Raw genomic sequence first — 18,533 nt, 5'->3', positions numbered from 1 at the left:
CCATTTCTGCAGAAAGCTGAGTAGCTGAGTTGGACGGAGTAGCTGAATTACTAACAGACTAGAAAACCTCTTTTTATCAAGCTTTAATTTAAGTCTTATCTATTAACATTTCTGGAGCCCACATCCTGTGCAAGGCACATCCAATTTGAATTTTAAAAGGGGGGAAAAAACTCTGTAGTCCCTAAGCCAATAAATAACTCACCTGAAGGTCACCGGAATACCCCTCCCTCCTTTCCCACAGAGGGGTCTGGGAGGAGAAGAGAAGGGGATATAGAGGCCCAGCAGTTACCTAAGTGGAAATGCAAAGGCTAAGGATATTGGCAACTGTCTCCAGGCGTTGTCCCCTGAGCCTGATGCTGCGCCAGGACGGAGAAGGCTGTTCCAATATAACTGTCCTAAAGTACTGCGGTGGCCCCCTCCCCCGCGCCTGAGAGGGAAGTGGGGACGAGGTTGGCTTTCTTTGCACCCTGTCTGGGCGTGGGCCCCGCCGCAGCTCCGCGGAGCCTCGGTGTCTCTTGCAAGGGGGGCGGGGGGAGCCGCGGCGAGCAGCCCTGGGCTGCGGCTTCCTCCCCACGCCGTCTCCTGCGCACCGCCGACCAGGACGCGAGCCCGAGCCTGGTCCCCACGCCGCGGCTTGCCCGGCCTCCCGGCCGACCCCAGGTAACTTTTCTGCCTCACGCAGAGGGAGGATTCCAAGGGGGTCTCTGATTTCCGAGGTGCGAAGGACGACCCCGAGGTTGGGGGCGAGGCGCGCTGGGCTGTGCGGCTGACGCGTGGCTCCGGAGCCGCGCGGCCGCCTGAATTGCGGGAGCCCAGCGCGCAGTGCGGCCCGCGTTCCCCACTGCCGCCCGCCCCGGGACCCCCGCCGGGCTGGGCCATCAGTACACTGCGCTCCGCTCCGGGGGACTTGCTCGCTCTACCGGGCGCTTCGAAGCATCGCCAGGGCCGGCGCGCGTAGCCGGAGCCCGGCCTCCGGCCTGGGGGCCTCCCTCGGAGCCCTGGCCGAAAGGGGCGACTCTGTCCCCGCGTCCTTTCTCTGCCAATTTGCGCAAATTCCCGTTTCGGGGCGCCATGTTTTAAGTTACTCCAGGGGTTGGGGGCAAGCGCTAGGGAGCGAGCTTTCCGTGCTGGGAGGTGCGGAGGGCGGGGGGCGACACTGCGGCGCCGCCCTGGGCGTGTGGCCCGCTGCGGGAGGGGCCCAGCGCCCAGCGCCCAGCGCCCAGCGACTGCGGGCTCATCCCGGGTGCAGTCGCTGGCGGGTGCGGCGTGGGGCCGGTAAGGTGCGCGGGGCACAAAGCATCCTTGCTCCACGGCGGAGCTGACCGCTTTTATGTAACTTGCTTCTTCCCCAAACTGGGGCAGCGTCCCCGGTCGGCAGCGGGAGCACAGCCCGGCGGTGGGGGGAGGGGGAGGAGAGGGAAGCGTCAGAACGAGGTTTCTTGGGTCTGGGCACCTGCGGGTCTCCTAACCCCTGCCTCCTCCCCGCGGGCAGGCCAAGCCCAGGGCGCGGCAGGGTGCTGCTCACCTGGCGCCTGCTGCCTGCCGCGCTGCGAGCTGCCTTGGGAGGTGTCTGCGAAGGCGGTTCTGCGGCGGTGGGGGTGGGGAGGCCGGGACTTGGGACCGCTGGAGTCGGGGTCTCAACCAGTTCGGACTAGTGTTTCCTGGCTTTTGCCGTAGGGGCTCGCTTTCTCGGGTTTCCTGTCTTAATCTCGCCCTACTTCTTCCTTACCCCCTTCCCTCTCCCCACTTCTCACCCCCGCGCCAAGTTCATGGCTTCTGCAATGCGGTGGGTGTGGTTACCTAGTAAATTGTAACTGTGGTCCTTTGCGGTGGGGAGCATTCTTTCCCTTTCTCTTAGATGTAGGGATCTGAAGTTTACTAGAGGTTTTTCCTGCCTTTGCAGGCCAGGGTTAAAGTTGGGAAGAGATTGTTGCGGAACAAATAGAATGATAAAGAAAACATGTGGTATTAATTACGTGTGGAGGCTGGGCTGGGAAATCCTGAGAGAGCCAGGCAGTCCTGCTAATGCAGTGCTTCCATTACGTGTTTAAGTTGGTGTTTCAGCTTTTTTACATTAGTCTTGCGGAATTGCTTTTGCAGATATCCTTCCTGTCCTTCTTTTGGGCCCATTTTAGGGTCTCTGAGGCATCCAGGTGTGCTGGAGTTTGTCTCAGTAGCATTAACTTTCCAAATAGAGGAGTAGTCAAGCCAAATGCTAAAAACATTCTTTTTGAATTTCGCACTGAGTTTTAAAGGCTCAAGGAAACAAAATGGTAAACTCTGCGTATATCTGGGAGCCATGAACCCAGCACCAATTACAACAAAGGAACACATCAAAGCCTAGAGAATGTGGGGCCCTGGGAGGTGATTTATATCTTGGCTCAGAGAGGGTATTTATTTTTAAAAAAGTATGTTAATTTTGGCATCAAACTTTTAAAACCTTATTTGGAGTAACAAAACTATTATGAGAGGAAAACAATTCTAGATTAGAGAGGCGTGACTTTAATGTGTTGATTTGCAAGGCACTAATAAAAGCTGAATGCTAAATACTGTCTTTTGCATTATGATTCTCTGATGATTTAGGAAAGAAAAATAATTAGATGCATAAGTTATTGCATAAAGTTTAGCTAAAAAACACTTAAGTCACTTTTGTGAAAAAAACCCCATGTTTTGTAAATGATTTATCATTGTCAAGAGAAGCCACTTTAATTCATAAACCCTTTTTAAGTGAAGAACTGAAGAACTGTAGGTCAAAGGTCAGCATCTCAGTGAAATATTTACGTTTAATTTTTAAGTCATTCCTTTTTCATGAATGTGATTTAGGTTAAAAGCAGTTTTTGTCACCAATTTGCCTGGGGCTTGGACTTGGGCCAACTTTGATTTGTGTCAGAACATTAGATCAAGAATTTTTAAAAAACTTAATCAGATGCAAACATTTGCATATATATATATATATATATATATATATATATCCCTTTAAAAACTGATACATCAAATGCATCAAGGAACCACCTAAGTAGAAGAGGGGCAACAATCCAAGTCTTAAGAGAGATGATGTTATCATCATTTTGTGACTTTTTTTTCTGAATTTGCCATATATTGGATTAAGTGTGGCAGGAACTTTCTGTACAAGTGTGTTCTTCCTTGTTGTAGAATGTGCATTTATCTTTTAAGTTAGTGCTTTAAAAAAGTTTCAGAATTGACAAATTAGAATTCATGTCCCTCACCAATAATATGGAACTTCAAGGGTAGAGTGAAACATGATGTGTTTTCTTTCTTTGAGAATTTGACTAAAATGAGAGAGGTTTCTTAAGTAGTATCCCCTGATCATCTTTACTTCTCATAGTCTTTCCCAAGTACCCTATCAAAATTTTCCTTTTTGGATGTCAGCTTTATTATGGAGCATGGATGTACCATTGAAAACCATGAATCAAATTTATCTTTAGCACCACTTCATTTAGAGAGATCCTTAATGGTGCAATTGCAGCATCTATTTCTTTCAGAAGGCTTGCTAGCTGCTAATTTGTTGGGAATTCATCAGACACGCTGGGCTCCTGGAGGATTTCACTGTCATTTGATTTGCCCTGGCTATATAGAATTATGTGCTCAGAAGCAAGGACTGGAGCAGTGAAGTCATTGCCCTGCTTGGTGTTGTGACATCACTGTGGCTCAGAGGAAACAAGGGTGGGGCAGGCAAAACCAGACTGTCTGAAGCATCTTCCTGGCTTTAACTTTGCCTGATGAATGAATGAGACTCTTTTCTCACATTGAACTTCGCCACAAGGTATTGTTTGGAGAATTGGACCAAAAGCGTAAATATAAGACTGCATGGGAGAATATGTCTCAAAGATCAAGGAAGAAGAGGTTTTTGGTCAAACAGTAGCAATTATTGAATATTCCTTTTGTGAAGGAAAATACTATAATTTAAAAAATTATCAAAAGAATTAGAATAATGACTCAGTATTTTAATAATGCATTGAGATCAATCTGTTTCTTACTCTTCTTTGCACCAAAATAGGATTCTTGGTTTAGATTCTTGGGGTTTTCTTTTAAAAGTACGTGGTCTGTTTAAAGGTACAGTTCATGTTCTGGGTAAGCAGTGTTCTTTCTCATTTGTTTTTAAGTGATGTGCTTACAGTTGGTAATGGAAAAAAATCTAAAGCTTGGGGTTTCACAAGTGTAGTGATACCTGCAGTAATTTGAGGTAATTGATTGCCATTTAAATTTTTGTTTTATTTGCTAATTATTTTATAATTTAGCATTTTAATCCTCATTTAGAATTCTAGTGCAGAGATGATCTGAGACATGTTTCTCTCAAATTAGTGTTGCATAAATTATAAAAGGAAGAACTGAGATTCTGAAACTATTAAGTACATCTGATGTTTTGATTTCTGAATTTAACATATGCAAGCATAAAAATATGAAGATCCACAGAGCAGCTGTAGATATTCATTGTCTTTTCTATATCTCATTGCTAAGATGACTGTCAGTTTTTCATGTGGAGAATATTACATATATGAGAGCTCAGGGCAGATTTTACTAAATTGTGTAGCTTTTCCAAATCAAAAGGAAAAGAGAAAAAAAATGGGAAGGATGGTGGAAGTAGAGAAGTTGAAATTAGGTACCAGAACTGCAGATCTCTTGGTAGAAATGTCTTGGGTACTACATTTTTAGACCTCCAGATGATTGGTTAAATTGCACACTTTAGGATTGTAAGCTTCTATTAGCACCAAACCTCTAATTCTTTTGTAATTTGCAGTATAGAGAAAAAGCTGACAATTTAATTTTAAGATTGCTGACATTTTGAGGCATTGTTCTTATAGCTCTTCCTTACAGATTCAAAAGGGTTGGGGAAAAGGGGAGAGACAGAAAGGTCTATATTAGACATAGAAAACAAATGCAATATTTAACCTGCCTCCTGTGTTTTTTCTTCCAGTTGCACTGAGTGAGTGCCTGATGTGGGTGGGAACTTCTTTTGAGCTTTTGTCCCCAAACCAAGCAGACATTGAAACCCCTAAAGTATTGAGTAAATATTTATGGAACTGAATAAAAAATGAGGCCATTTGTGACTTATGGTGCACTTTAGGGGAAAAAAAAATGGGATGGCTTAAGAAGTGCTGTGGTGTTTGTAAAAATTCGAATTACCATGCTCACGCATGCAGTCATTATTTTTAATAGCAGGATCCTCTTCATAAGAAACTCTGGTCCTCTGTCTGTAGCTCCAATTGTGTAACTTCTAGAGGTTTTTCCATATCCGAGAAGAGAATACTGCAGGTATTAAGATAAAAAACATTTTAAAAAAAGAATGGTTTCTTTGAGGGAAGTACTGCAGGGGGTTCTGCATCCTCCCCTGCCAGCTCTAATTGGTGTCAGTGTAGGGGGAATACTCAGAGAGGAGGGGAGGAAGCAGATGGGAGGGCGACAAAAGCTGACATGGATTAGTGCTGGAAGATGGTATTGATCCTAGCATTGAACTGAAGAAAGGAAAAAACTCTTTTCTGTTGTAGATCTCTCTTTTGGGGCTTTGGTACTTATGGTTTTACATTGTCAAATAGTTTCCATGCATTTTATTCAGGCCTTAAATTTCATCATTTCTAAAAACAAACTTATTTCTCCCACATTTAACATCTCTGAAGTTGGGATATGTTTTACAAGACCATCATGGCGGAGAAGAAGCTGATAGTCATTTGATTGTGAATGTGTATCAAAAATTGGACTTTGGAGATCAGCTGATTGGAAGAAAGTCCTGAAGACAGTAATGGAGCACTCTTTTAAGAAATAATGTGGTTCCTGTGCTCTTGAGGACACAGAAGATGGTAACATGTGCAGAATCATAAAGAGCAGTAATTCTGAGCAGGCATGTAGGTTGGTGGAGTTGGATTCTGTATGTGTGAAAAATTTTAGAAGCCCCTAGAATATTTCATTTGCTTATATTTTCCTTATGCATGCATTGAATACCTAGATAAGTCTAAAAGTTTTTTAAGTGGAAAATTCAAATTGCAGTCTTTAAAAATGTGTGAGTCATTGCTTAATTGGCAGAGTGCTGCATCACATGATGTTATCTCTTACAACCAATGATGTCATGCCTTTCATGAAACATGGTTTGTCACTTTTATGAAGTAGGGCAGCTTTCTATCACTGTAACATAGCTGAGATAATCAACTTAAAAAGTAGAAAAGTTTATCTGTGCTCACAGTTTTGGAGGTTTCCATCCATGGTCATTGGCCTGATGCTTTTGGGCTTGTGATGAGACAGTGGTGGAGCAAAGCTGCTCACCTCCTGACTACTAGGAGCCTAAAGGGCAGGGAGGGGCAGGGTCCCAAATTGGGCTTCAAAGATGAAACCCCCAGTGACCTGACTTCCTTCTACTAGACCCCACCTCTAAAAGGTTCCATCACCTCCCAGTAGTACCACAGGCTGAGGACCACGCCTTTTAACTCATGGCCCTGTGGGAGACATTTCATATCCATACTGCAGCACTTAGCTGTGCTAGCTTTTAAAAAATGATTTATAATATTGAGTGCTTATTTACAGGGTCAGTTGTATGATGTGTTAGTAATTATGTTTCCTAAGTGCCTCATTTTATAGGAGAGATATGTTGAATGATGTTCATTTGCTATTTTGATCTTTGGTAGAGAGTTAGATTTTGATGGAGATTAGTCCTTGAGAAGACATTCTGGATGGGGCATGCCGGAACTAGCTGGAGTGTAGCCTCTATGCCGGGGAGTAGTGGGAGATGATCTAAGGAGGGAGGCTGTGGCCTAATTGTGGAAGGTTTTGGGATATTTTGCACTTCACTAGATAGTGGGGACCCATTGAAAGTGGTTAACTAGGGAAGAAAAATGTGTATCTAATCATAAATGTAGCACGAATTGCAAAGTTAGGAATATAGAGACAGATGGTCTTTTGTTGAAGGACTAATCCAAAATTTTTGAGAAGTGAATGTAACAGTTTTTCCTCTCAGTGATTGATATTTTGGCAATTCATCCTATATATTTTTTGTGGTTGTGTTTAGCTGAAGATTAAATATGAATTTTTGGACTGTGAGAGGTACAAAATGAGATGTAATAGAGGATAACATTTTCCTTTTTATTTGTCCTTCCAGTTAAAATGCCTTTATTATTCAGTTGTTAAAAATAATGCACACTCATTTTACAGTATATTCCGACAGTATTGAAGGAATAAAAAAAGAAGAAATCCCATTTGGAAATATATACTGTTAATGTTCTTGATAAATATCTTTCCAAAGCTACGTGTCTGAAAGTGAAATCTGTAGTGGGTCTTAACATCAAATTGATCTGGGCTGGGCTTCTGGATTCCTTGTGCAATAAGTACGTGATGTGGGTCAAGTCTTTTATAAATGAGTGAGTTCATTTATAAAAGTCCGTAATGCATGAGGATTAAATGTGCAATAACACAAACACTATCCACAACTCCTGGTGTATCATGTCTGGTAAGTAGCCATAACATTATCTATCTATCTATCTATCTATCTATCTATCTATATACACACACACACACACACATATAATTTTTTTATGGATGGATGCATAATGTTTTACATGGTTTGACTTCTGTCTTAAATACTACTGTGCATCATTTTCTTTTTTACGTAACTCTATGTTCAGGAAAGCTTTTTCACATATGTGAATCTGTACCCATATCATTATGCTTAATGGCAAATAAACATTTCATTTAGTCCTGTACAGTTCAGGTAAAGGATCATTACCTTCTTCTAAGGATCATTTGATCAGATTGTCCTCTAGCCCTGCCTCCTCCTGCTCCTCACTGCTGCCCTTTTCATCATCCTCTTCTAGCACATACATCAGAAGGCTGTGGTAAACAGGACAGAGAGCACAATGAAAATCTCTGAGGATCATTATGTACATCTCTGTCCTGTGGGAACTTTTGCTTTTTGTCATTCTAAACAATCAGACTTTCACCATTTCCAATTTCTTCCTTCCAATTTTAATGTTGTCTCTTCCTAGTAGGTTGGCTTCAACCAGCCCAGTCTACCCTGAATTCCCGTGTGACTTCAGATAGGCCCCAAGGGGCAGTGTGCAAAACAGCCTGTACTTGAACTAGACTCTTCAGAGGCAAGATATTCTGAGTGGTGTCAGCTCTCAGCCTCAGGGCACAGATTTCATGCAAAGTCTCCAGGGATGTGGGCCACTGTGTTGTTATTTACAAGTGCAAGGTGCTGACTGGCCTTGGGTTTGCTTGGATCTCCATCTTGTGTTCCCCATGTTCATTCAGCTAAAGATCAGGTTCTGATCAGGTTGTGATCCTGAAGGTGTGTTGCCTGGTGTGTCTCCCAGACTTCTGTGAAGGAGTCTGTAAGCTCAAGGCCAGGCCTGAAAGTTGTCTGCTGGATGTCATTTATACCTAACATTACTGATATCACAAAGATGTAGAAATTCTTTGGCAATTTCATCATAGAGAATTATTCTTAATGAATTTTTGGTGCTTTTTGTGATAGTTATTTTCCTGCCTCTATGACAATGTGCCTAAGATAATCGGCTTGTAAGAAGGAAGGATTTATTTGGACTCATGGTTTTAGAGCTTTCACTCTGTGACAGGGTGCTTTGGGCCTGGAGCAAGGCAGCACATCATGCCAGTTGTGTGTGGTGGAGGAAAACCTCATGGCAGCTGGAAGGGAAAGCATAGAGAGGAAGGGCTTTGCATCCCAATAGCCCTAGTGACCTAGGCCCCACCTCCTAAAGGTTCTTCCTCCCCACATTTGGAGACCAAGCCTTGAGCATGTGGAGCTTTGGGGGACATTGAAGACTCAAACCATACAACTTTATACAATTATTTTGGAGTAAGTATAGGCCCGGGGAAATAGCATTGACTTATTTCTCTAGCTCAAGACCTTTGGAATTCTTAAAATGTTGATAGCAGTAATTCATGGGGAGCAGCCATGTCATAGAATAAAAAGAATATGTTAAGTTACACAAGACACAGATTGAAACACCTGCTAATTTTGAACTAGTTAGCTGTGGGTAGCTCACTCCCTTTCTCTGGGCAAGGGTCCCCAGCTGTGATATGGTAGTGGTGCTGCGTGAAATGAGATCTATATTATAAACATCTAGGTCAGCGAGTAATGAGAGTAGGTACATAGTTCATGTTTTTCCATTTCAGCTACTATATATTGTTTGCTTTCTTTTGCTTGTTACTAGGGACTACGGTTAGAAATTTTGAGAATCCAAAGGTGACCCTTAAAGAGAGTCTAGAATATTTGTGGCTTTCCACCACAAACCCCATAATCCAAAACATGATTCCTGATGGTAATGTAGCTTTTGGTTAAGTATGAAACTCCAAACAACAATTTTAGAGGTTTGCAAAGAATGAGACACAAGGGTCTTCAAGTTTTCATGGGCAACAGAATAACCTGGGGAGTTTGTTAAGGAGGGATTTGTTATGGAGTTTGTTAAGGGGATCCATCCACAGATTCTCACTTAATAGGTCTGGAGCTGCATCCAGGCAGCCTCTATCCAATAGGTAGCTCAGTGGGCCCTGAACCACATTTTGAACTAAAAGACTAAAGACTCTTGTCTTAACGATTCTTCAGCTTATTGGCTGTTGTCAGATAAGCATTTAATCTGGAAAGATAATGCACCATAAACAAATAACACTAGTATATTTAAGAGAATGTTTAGCATAGAGCAAAAAGCCCCAGCCTTGGGCTCAGAATGCCTGGGTTTCCATGATGGCTGGTCCAGCACTGGCAATTTTTGTTGCCCGAGGAAATTATGTCAAATTTAAAAGGTTAAGGAAACAGGGTAAAGGGCTAGTTTTCTTATCTATTAAATAGGGATGATAGTAATTATGGAGCTGAATGGGTCAGGGGGATTAACATAATCAAAGTGAAAATACATGGCTCTTCATATGTCTAGCAGTTGGGGTTAATTTTCGGTCATTGTGATTGATAAAGGAGTTAAATGACAGTGAAGAAGGGATGTCTCCCTGAGTAAATAATTCTCTTGATCAAAATCATACTGAACTATTGGGGTCCCACTGATATTCTCAAAAGTATGATGAAGTTCTTATATATGTGAAACTTAAACTTTGTTTTCTCTATAGGTAGGTATTACTGTGTTAGTGATGTTAACAGGTGGTGAGTGATCAGATTGTAATGTAGTGTACGTTAATTAGCATTTTAGGCACTGTATTCATATTCAAGGAGGACACACATACTCACATAAGCCATATATAGATAGGGACACCAAAGTAAAAGTCACTGTATGGGTACATATAGATTGCATTGGTTTCTTAGAATCCAAAAGTGAATTCAAGAGGCTGTAGTTGCCAATCATCCTTTAGGAACTTAAAATATTTTTTCAGCGTTTCCCCTGCTTGGTACAGGGCCAGCAAGCCAGTGAGTTATCACCCATCTTCAGACTATAATGATGACTTCCCCCTATTGAACTGTCTCCAGGTATCATCAAACATGCAAAATTGAAGCTAAGTGTGCTAAAAGTCTTTAGTATTAAGACTAAGACATGTGTGAAGATCTTTTATAAAACACACACACACACACACACACATACGTATACACACACACACACACACACATATGTAAATTAAAGTTGATGATTTTTTTCCACTCAATTTCTAGTTATGTATTCTGCCTGCAGTATTTACTAGTTGTTTATGTTTACCTTCAGACCTGTTATTTTTACATGTTCTTGTTAGATTTGGATTTCAATTTGGTGATTTCCTTGCCTGAGGCTTCTCCTGGCTAGCATTTTAAAATATTTTATTTGATCATATTAGTGTATTCAAGAGCCTGTGTTGCTGGTGGCTTCTTATCTCAGTGGATGCTTTACTGTACCCACAAATTGAATGCAGGCCAGCCTCAGAATTATCTCCGAATGACTCTTGTTCAAGTGTCTCTCAACCTAAAGAAAACAAACCAACCCATCTTTTGAATCAGCTTCCACTTCAAGGTTATTGCCAATACTGCTTCTCAGCTCTTGGCCTTGAGCCAAACTTTTTGAAATTATAATTTGTCCAGGCAGGATACTCTTTGACCACAGTGACAGAATTAAAAGATTCACCAAAGTGTACTTAAATACATATTCACACTGAAAAGACTGATGACACATACCAGGACACTTTGAGCCTTTTTAAAGTTGTGTTTCTTTCTTTGTTCCTTTATCTTCCAATTTGTTGTTCCACAAATACTTAGGGAATGATTATTGCAAACTTGGTTCCTTGCTTAGTCCTGGGATTGCAACAATAAACAGGACAAATCAAGCTCTGTTCTTCTACGACCTGTATTTTAAACAGGGGGGACAAGTGAATACGATTTCAAATAGCCATGAGTGATCTGAGTAGGATTGGATCCCAGTGGCTTTGGGTGTAGAAGACTTCTTTGGATGCTGTTACTTGGGGGATGTTTAACATTTCATCACATCCTGTATTCCTCTTTGCCCCTCTTCTCTGCAAGTGTGATGTCAGTTCTAGATTTTAAGAGGTATCTGGCAGGTGTTTGAGCCTGGTACAGTATCTTATACAGAGCGGTCTCTTGTTAACTGCTGGAAAAATAGCTCTGACTCACTACTTTTCTTTCTTGGCTTGGCTCTCTTAGCTTGGCTTTCCTTGTGATAGTATTTTGACTTAAAATGTATACTCTCTTTCATGTAAGTTTAATTGCTTCTGTGGCTCCATTCAGACGTGGACTTCCGAAGCTTCAGGAGACATTCCTGGCAGAATGGTTTTCCATGGTTTGCACCTAAATTTGAATTCATAGTTTTATAATTTTTTTCCTTAAGAAGGTACTCCACATTTGTAGAATCTTCATTGCTTATGAAACTTTCATCTGTCCCTGAGCCTAAAACACATTAACCTGCCCATTTGTGCATTCTAGTAAAATCAGGATCCAGAATTTGACATTATACCAACTCACATTCCTTTGAAATATCTGGTGGGCACATGACACATTGATAGGCTTGAATTTATTTGTGGCCTGGCTAATGAACACACATTCATCTGTAAATGTGCAGAGCAGCCGCTTTCTTCTTCCTACAGAATTCTTGTGGAGATACAGTGGCGTTCAGGAAAGCCCCTTTTGAACTGTAAAGGTGTGAGATAATAATTGTCCAGTTGTTGGGGACCACGGAAAGCCCTCAGAGGCACAAATGTCTTTGCTTGCTTTCCTGCTCTGCTCCTGTAGTCTATATTTTTGTTCCTCCTCCTAACCATGGGGTATATCCTGAAGTGCCAGCCCTGTGCAGTCACTGAGCTGGATGGGACAACAGTGCCCATCCTCATGGGTTTCCTGCCACCCTGGCTTAGAGATAAGAACTTGCCTCCTGAGCTGTTGCAGTTCACTGGGCACTTCAGCTCAATGATGGAGAAACAGAATCATCCAAATAGGAAGGTAATTATAACTATGGAAGATGAGGCCACCAAAGAGGATAAGAGTGAAAAGAGTCTGCAAGGAGGAAAGAAATCAAGGAGGGAAATGTGATCATGGACCAAGCAGTGCCTAGGTCCTCCAGCATCCAGTTCATCTTGACCTCTGGCCTCTTCCCTTTGATCTTGGCTGTGCTCTTGGAGGCCATGAGGAGCTTAGAGCAGCAGCACTGGTTTTCCCAGTAAGTGCACTGATTCTTCCACTTCTTGGCTTTTCTTTGCTCTTCAACCCCCCTTTTCTAAGGGCAGCCACCTGGAGTGGGTTTCCTAGAGAGAAGAAGTCAGGATGTGGCGCTCTAGCGCACCAGCAGGAATACTTGGAAGCTGGCGGAGAAACCAACCGCTGCTCTTTCTACCCTGCTGGAGGGGAGGCAAGAAATAGAAAAGAATATTTGTCTTTTTAGAAACAGAATGTCAGTTTTTTCCACCATGTTCTATTTTTGTAGAGGATTTGGTTGAGAAGCAGAGGTGACATCAACTGAAAATGCTGACCTCCTAGGTAGATGAGGGGCTGTATTTAAAATGGTGACAGGCGGCTGGGCTAAAAGCACCAAATACAAATCTGTGATGTTTTCTTTCAAGCGGCGCTTTTCTGTAGATCACAGGGTCTCTAATGTGCAGTTGCAGAGTTACCAGAGAAGTCATGGCAGCTCTTTAATTCCCTTAATATACTCTTATTCTCCTCTTGAAAATGGAATTGATTCTATCAGTGGCAGCATATTCTTGATCCTGGCTGAACAGAAATATTGGTATTGACCTGCCCATGACTCAGAGATCAGCCTCGGTTGGACCCAAGGGTGAATAGCTAAGCAGCCAGAGAATGCTGAGATAAGACGGAGAGTTCTTTTTTAAAAATAGTGTGAAAAGGTTCTGATAGCATGAGAAGGTTGAAGGAGAGTCTAATAACCACCTCCCTACTTCAGCATCCACCTCAAGAAAACATTACCACGGCATTTCCCTCCAAACCTGTGCCTGAGCTGCTACTCTTCTGAAATTGTTCAATGTAACCATAGCTATCCTTCCCCATCACTATAGGTAGCATCATTAAATTATTTGTGATATTGTTTTTAATGCTTCAGAATCTTTAATAACACTGCGTATATCCTTCTGTAACTTGCTTTGTTGTTTATCAGTGTGTCTGAGAGTCTCGTAGATTCCTGTGTGTTGATTTTGTGTAGTATTCATTCATGGTATATTTCTTAGTGACGAAGGCTGGGCAATTTTAGCACAGTTGAAGGTAAACAGACTTTTTTTTTCTCTCACCAATGAATATTCCATTGTCTTAATCAAGGATATGGCTTCCTCACTGACCCTTGACCTGGATCATGCAGAAGACTTGGACTTGTCGCCCTCAGCCTGGAACATTCTCCCCCAGCTTATTTACACAGCTGGTCACTCCCTTACCTCCCATAATCCTTTGCTTGTTAGTGAAACTGGCACCTACCCCCTTCCACTTTCTCCCACTCCTCTCTAGCACAGCCCAGGTCCCTTCCTTGAATACTTCTCACCTATGACAATATATTTTACTCATTCATTGTGTCTCCTTCATCCAGATTACCAGATACACAGATACAGGATTTGTACCTATGTATTCACTGCCGTAGATGTCCCGCTCTTAGAACAGTGCTTGGCCCTTAATGGTTGCTTACTAAATATTCATTTATTTGTATTTACTTATAAATGAGGTGTTGTCGGTTTGCATGGGTTCTGTCACTGAGCTACATCCCCACCCTTCAGTAATATTTAAATGCGGGAGAAGTTTAAAAATATCATGTGAAACAATCCCATAAACTTATGAAGGAAAATTCTAGATCAATCTTTAATATTTTACATGGCAGATAATGATTTTATTAAAAACGATTTGACTTAACATCGTATAACCTTAAAACGTGAGCTTGGCTGTTCACCTGAAGGACCCTCTGAGACGTGAGCTAATTGGTGTAGGTCAGACCAAGTCCTTACTCCACTGAGCAAGGAGTGTGGCCATGCTTCCCTGGATGACAGTTGTGTTCCAGTGGTTTTCAGTTAACTTAGATGTGGGATTTTTTATGCTTGTTAGAGAATTTTCCCCTCCCTAAGAATTAGCACTTTCATTTTGTTAATACTTTATCTGATACACCATCTGGCTTCCCCCTTTTGATCTCTTCCAATTTTAGCACAGTCGAAGGTAAACAGACTTTTTTCTTCTTAACCAATGAATAGAGAGATAATTGTGAAAACTTCTTTGTTGTTCTACTTTAAAATTAAAACAAACAAGTGAATGGAAAAAAAAAACAATGAATATTCCATTGTCTTATCATATGGAAACTAATTTGTACACTTCTAATTTTCACTCTCTGTATTCAGCACTGGGAAAATCAAAGTGCAGTTGGTGTTAATTCTGAGTTCTTCAGTTAAGCACCAAGTAGATAAGGGAGAGTTTGATTAGGTGTGCATTCTAATCAAAGAAAAAAGAATGGTAATTTTTTGTCTGGACTCCTATAGATTATTCTCAAGTATAAAGATTGACAATTACATTTTCCTGTCTGTAAAGCGATTTGTAACTTAGTTTTGAAGAATTTCGTATCCTCAAGGAAGTTCTTGTTATTGTCTTATTTTTATTTCTTTCTAGGCAATTAAAATTTTCTGTAAATCTAAGTTGCACATGTAGATTTTGGGAGAGCAGAAATCTGAAATTTCTCTTCTAGATCCAGTTTCTTGGTGCATGTTGGTGACATTGAATGTTCTCTATTTATTGTTAAGTTTGTATTTAATTGCATTTCTGCTTGATGCCAATATTGTTCTTGAGTGAAGTTCTAGGATTGGCAGGATGATTTGATTATGTCTGGTTGATAAAGAGAAGTCAATTGAGTGGTAAATATGTCCACTTAGATATTCTGTATAAACTGAAGGTGTGGGAGGCATGGATTCTTCTTAATCATTCCTTGTAAACTGATTCTGTGATGATCTCCATGAATAGTCTGACTTAAAAACACAAGTGCCCCATCTCTGGCCCTGTTTATATTTGGTCTCCCTGATTTTTAGATGTCTGATGATGACTGTCACTCAACTTGTTCTTCAGCAAGGCCTGCCAGGATTCTGTCTCAGACCTGGACCAACAAGTATGATGTTTTGAAGCTCTTTTTTAAAGAGTCTCCAATGCCATAGGTAATTGTTTTTATGGCCTTCTGTAAAATGGAATTGCTTGATAGAGCTGTCTTGTTTCCTAGGGGCCTTTTATCTGATACTGAAAAGAGGGTGAGGCTGAAAATGTTTCAACAGAAATGCCAGCATCAGCATTATCCTCATAAATGTTAAATATGCATCCATGATTCCTTCTATAAAAGACACCTTCTTAGATGGAGGTGCGGTCTTACAGTACCTGCAGTAATGTTAATGCAGAAAAGGGAAGTTTTTTGGTTGTAGAAAAGATATCAACTTAGATATTCTCTAATAACTCAGGATTCAGGAGGCCTGAACCCCCGAAAATTATTCTCAGGTTTCTAAATTCTGAGAAGATATGTAAAGTGTTATTTTGTGTTTTGTATTGTTGCATATAATATACATAATAATCATACATATATGTTATAATTATATGTATATGATAATGTGTTAAATCAATATGGAAGTTTTGGATCAGATTTCTGTTTCTAATCACATTGAATCCCAATTCAGCCACTTTTTACTAACAGTGTCAGCTGTAGGCAAGTTCTTCAGTGCCCCTTAATTTTAGTGTCGTCTTCTCTAAAGTGTGGATAGCAAAATTAGCCTTGTTTTGTTTATGGGAAGTTTATGTGCATGTCCAAAATGTAGAATAGGATATGTACAAAATGGAAATTGAGGTAAGATTGACCACAGTGTGTTCTGAGTTAGTATTACTAATGCTTATGGAATTAGTTTCAAAATGCCAGGCCATGGAGCCTCGCTGGGCCATGTGAACATTTTCCCGGAACTGTGGTCTTTCTCTTGGATAATTTCTCATTGCTTTGGTTTTCTGATCCCACATTAACCTGCTCAGAGGATGTGAGATTGTATTTTAGCAAAGTGGAATTCCTGAGGTTGCAGAGCTACCTTGTTTCCTGCAGATAATCAATAGAGATAGCCAAAAAATTGTTTTTCTCTTATGTTAGGAAAGCAGATGTTAACAGTATAGGGTAGTAATTAAGAGCCCAGCCAATTGCTAACTTTATGACCCAAGCAAAGTTTAATAACATTTCTGTGCATCAATTTCTTCAGTTGGTAATAATAATAGTACCTATTTCATAAATTGTGAGAGTTGAAAGTTAAATGAATTCATATTTATAGGGATAAACATACACATACAGATATTCACATAGATCATTTATATAGAATATGCATTTAAACATATTCATTTTTATTATAAAGTTATATATGTATGCACCCAAACATGTACTTTTTTTAAAAGAAAAAATTTTAAACCAAAAATAGTAGGAAGGACATGATATTGTATGACTTTTCTCAAAAACATGAATTAACAAACTTATAAAAACAGTTACTAAAATTTTTAAAAGTTGGATGAATTTGAATAAAGAAAAATTGCGTTGTATTTTGCAAAAAAGATTGTAAGTTATTTGTTTATGTCAGATTATTAGTATTAGCCTATTTCTGATTTGTGGTGTTGGTTTATAGTTTCATTTGCAAAAGCCCCATTTTGTTTGAGGAAGAAAAAACAGATTTACAAGAAGGTGACTAGTGACTAAGAATCAAAGGAAGACTTGGTGAGACAAAAAAACCTTGAAGAAATTCACACTTACAAAGCATCTATTCAGAAACCAGTATGGATCATTTTTGCCTCAGTACCCATGTCTCACATCACTGATGTTCAATAATGCCACTTTCCCGTCTGTGAAATCTGCAAGTAAGGAAACCACTGTTTCAGAGCATTTGTGGCCCTTATAGGATGAGTACAGCAGATGTTTGTCCTTATGGAAGATTATCACGGGAATTACTCATTTTGTATATCCCTGTTTACTAAAGCTATGATGGTTCTGATATTTTCATATTTTGTTATTCTCTTTCAATATCAAAATATAGTTTATAATTTGATTTATGGTAATCATAGTAAAACTGAAAACTTGTGTATTATTTTGAATCTGTTGCTTTACTTTGCTTTTTTTATTGTGTAAGATCTCCCCTCTCCCCAATTACGATGGCTTTTAAGAAGAATTATATTTCTTTTTTGGCTCAAAAAATGTAGACATTGATCAAAATCTAGAAATACATATGTGTGTGCTCTGAAGGCTCTCAACTCCCATGATATTTTAGAGCATGGACTGTTGGTTTTACCTGTGTGCTTCAGAATCTGAGTAGAATAGGAAAGGTTGAAATGTACAGGCTCCAAAAGATAGTATATTGTGCATAACTTGAATGACCAATACCTTCTTTCATCTAGAGCATGAATTATATCTACATACATACATTGATTATATTATTATAATGCAACTAAAAATCTGTTTGGCATTGAACAGAGTAAATATTTCTGTTCTACCAAGATAATCCTTTTACTTGGAACCAACTTTGCCAGGGGCATTTTTGTTAATATTATATATTATGATTAAGGTTTTTTATGGCTAAGGTTGAGACTAGTGGTCAGAGTGGTCAGTATTTCAATATTTTATGGCTATGTTAATTTCAGTGATCTTTGGAGTACCAATTGAGGTAGTCATTTTACAAGCATTCCCTTCTGCATCACATGTTTCTTAAATACCTATTATGTGGTGTGAACTTTTCTACATAGCAGCAAGGTAAAACCAAAAAAAAAAAAAAAAAAAAAAAAAAAAAATCCTGGCTAGGTAGAGCTTATATTCTAGTGGGATCTTCCATTATTTGTAAGCCCACAGCATGTCAGATAGGTATTTACTTCTTGGTTTATAGAGAGGAAACTAAAGTTTAAGGAGTTACATGATATGTTACAACATGTGGAGGAGTAAATGCAGATTTAGAACTTCAACTTGGGACTGTCTCATCCCAAAGCCATTTTGCCATTATATGCTGCTCTTCTTTAAACTTTAAATAGTTCCTTTCCTGATATTCCTTACCAGACTATACTCTTACTTCTGTGTGAAATGACTGAAAATTAGAAACATGTATGGCTGTGATAAATTCCTTGTATG

General features: G+C 40.2%; 1 protein-coding gene across 8 annotated transcripts in view; it reads left to right on the top strand.

The window, feature by feature from the left end:
• The window catches only part of Epb41l3 (erythrocyte membrane protein band 4.1 like 3), a 227,939-nt gene that overhangs the window by 82,885 nt on the left and 126,521 nt on the right, over positions 1 to 18,533 (top strand). For 5 of the 8 annotated variants that reach the window (XM_076837135.2, XM_076837136.2, XM_076837137.2 and 2 more), the window contains exon 1: positions 577 to 660. The exons of the other annotated variants lie outside the window; for them this stretch is intronic. The gene's annotated coding sequence lies outside the window, so the exon portion shown is untranslated. Of the gene's footprint in view, positions 1 to 576; positions 661 to 18,533 lie in introns of those variants that run through there. 8 annotated transcript variants of the gene reach the window in all.

This window comes from Callospermophilus lateralis, chromosome 17, assembly GCF_048772815.1.
Source record: "Callospermophilus lateralis isolate mCalLat2 chromosome 17, mCalLat2.hap1, whole genome shotgun sequence".
Taxonomy (NCBI): Eukaryota; Metazoa; Chordata; class Mammalia; order Rodentia; family Sciuridae; genus Callospermophilus; species Callospermophilus lateralis.
The sequence above is the reverse complement of the archived record's forward strand: the minus strand, read 5'-3'. Positions and strand labels throughout refer to the sequence as shown.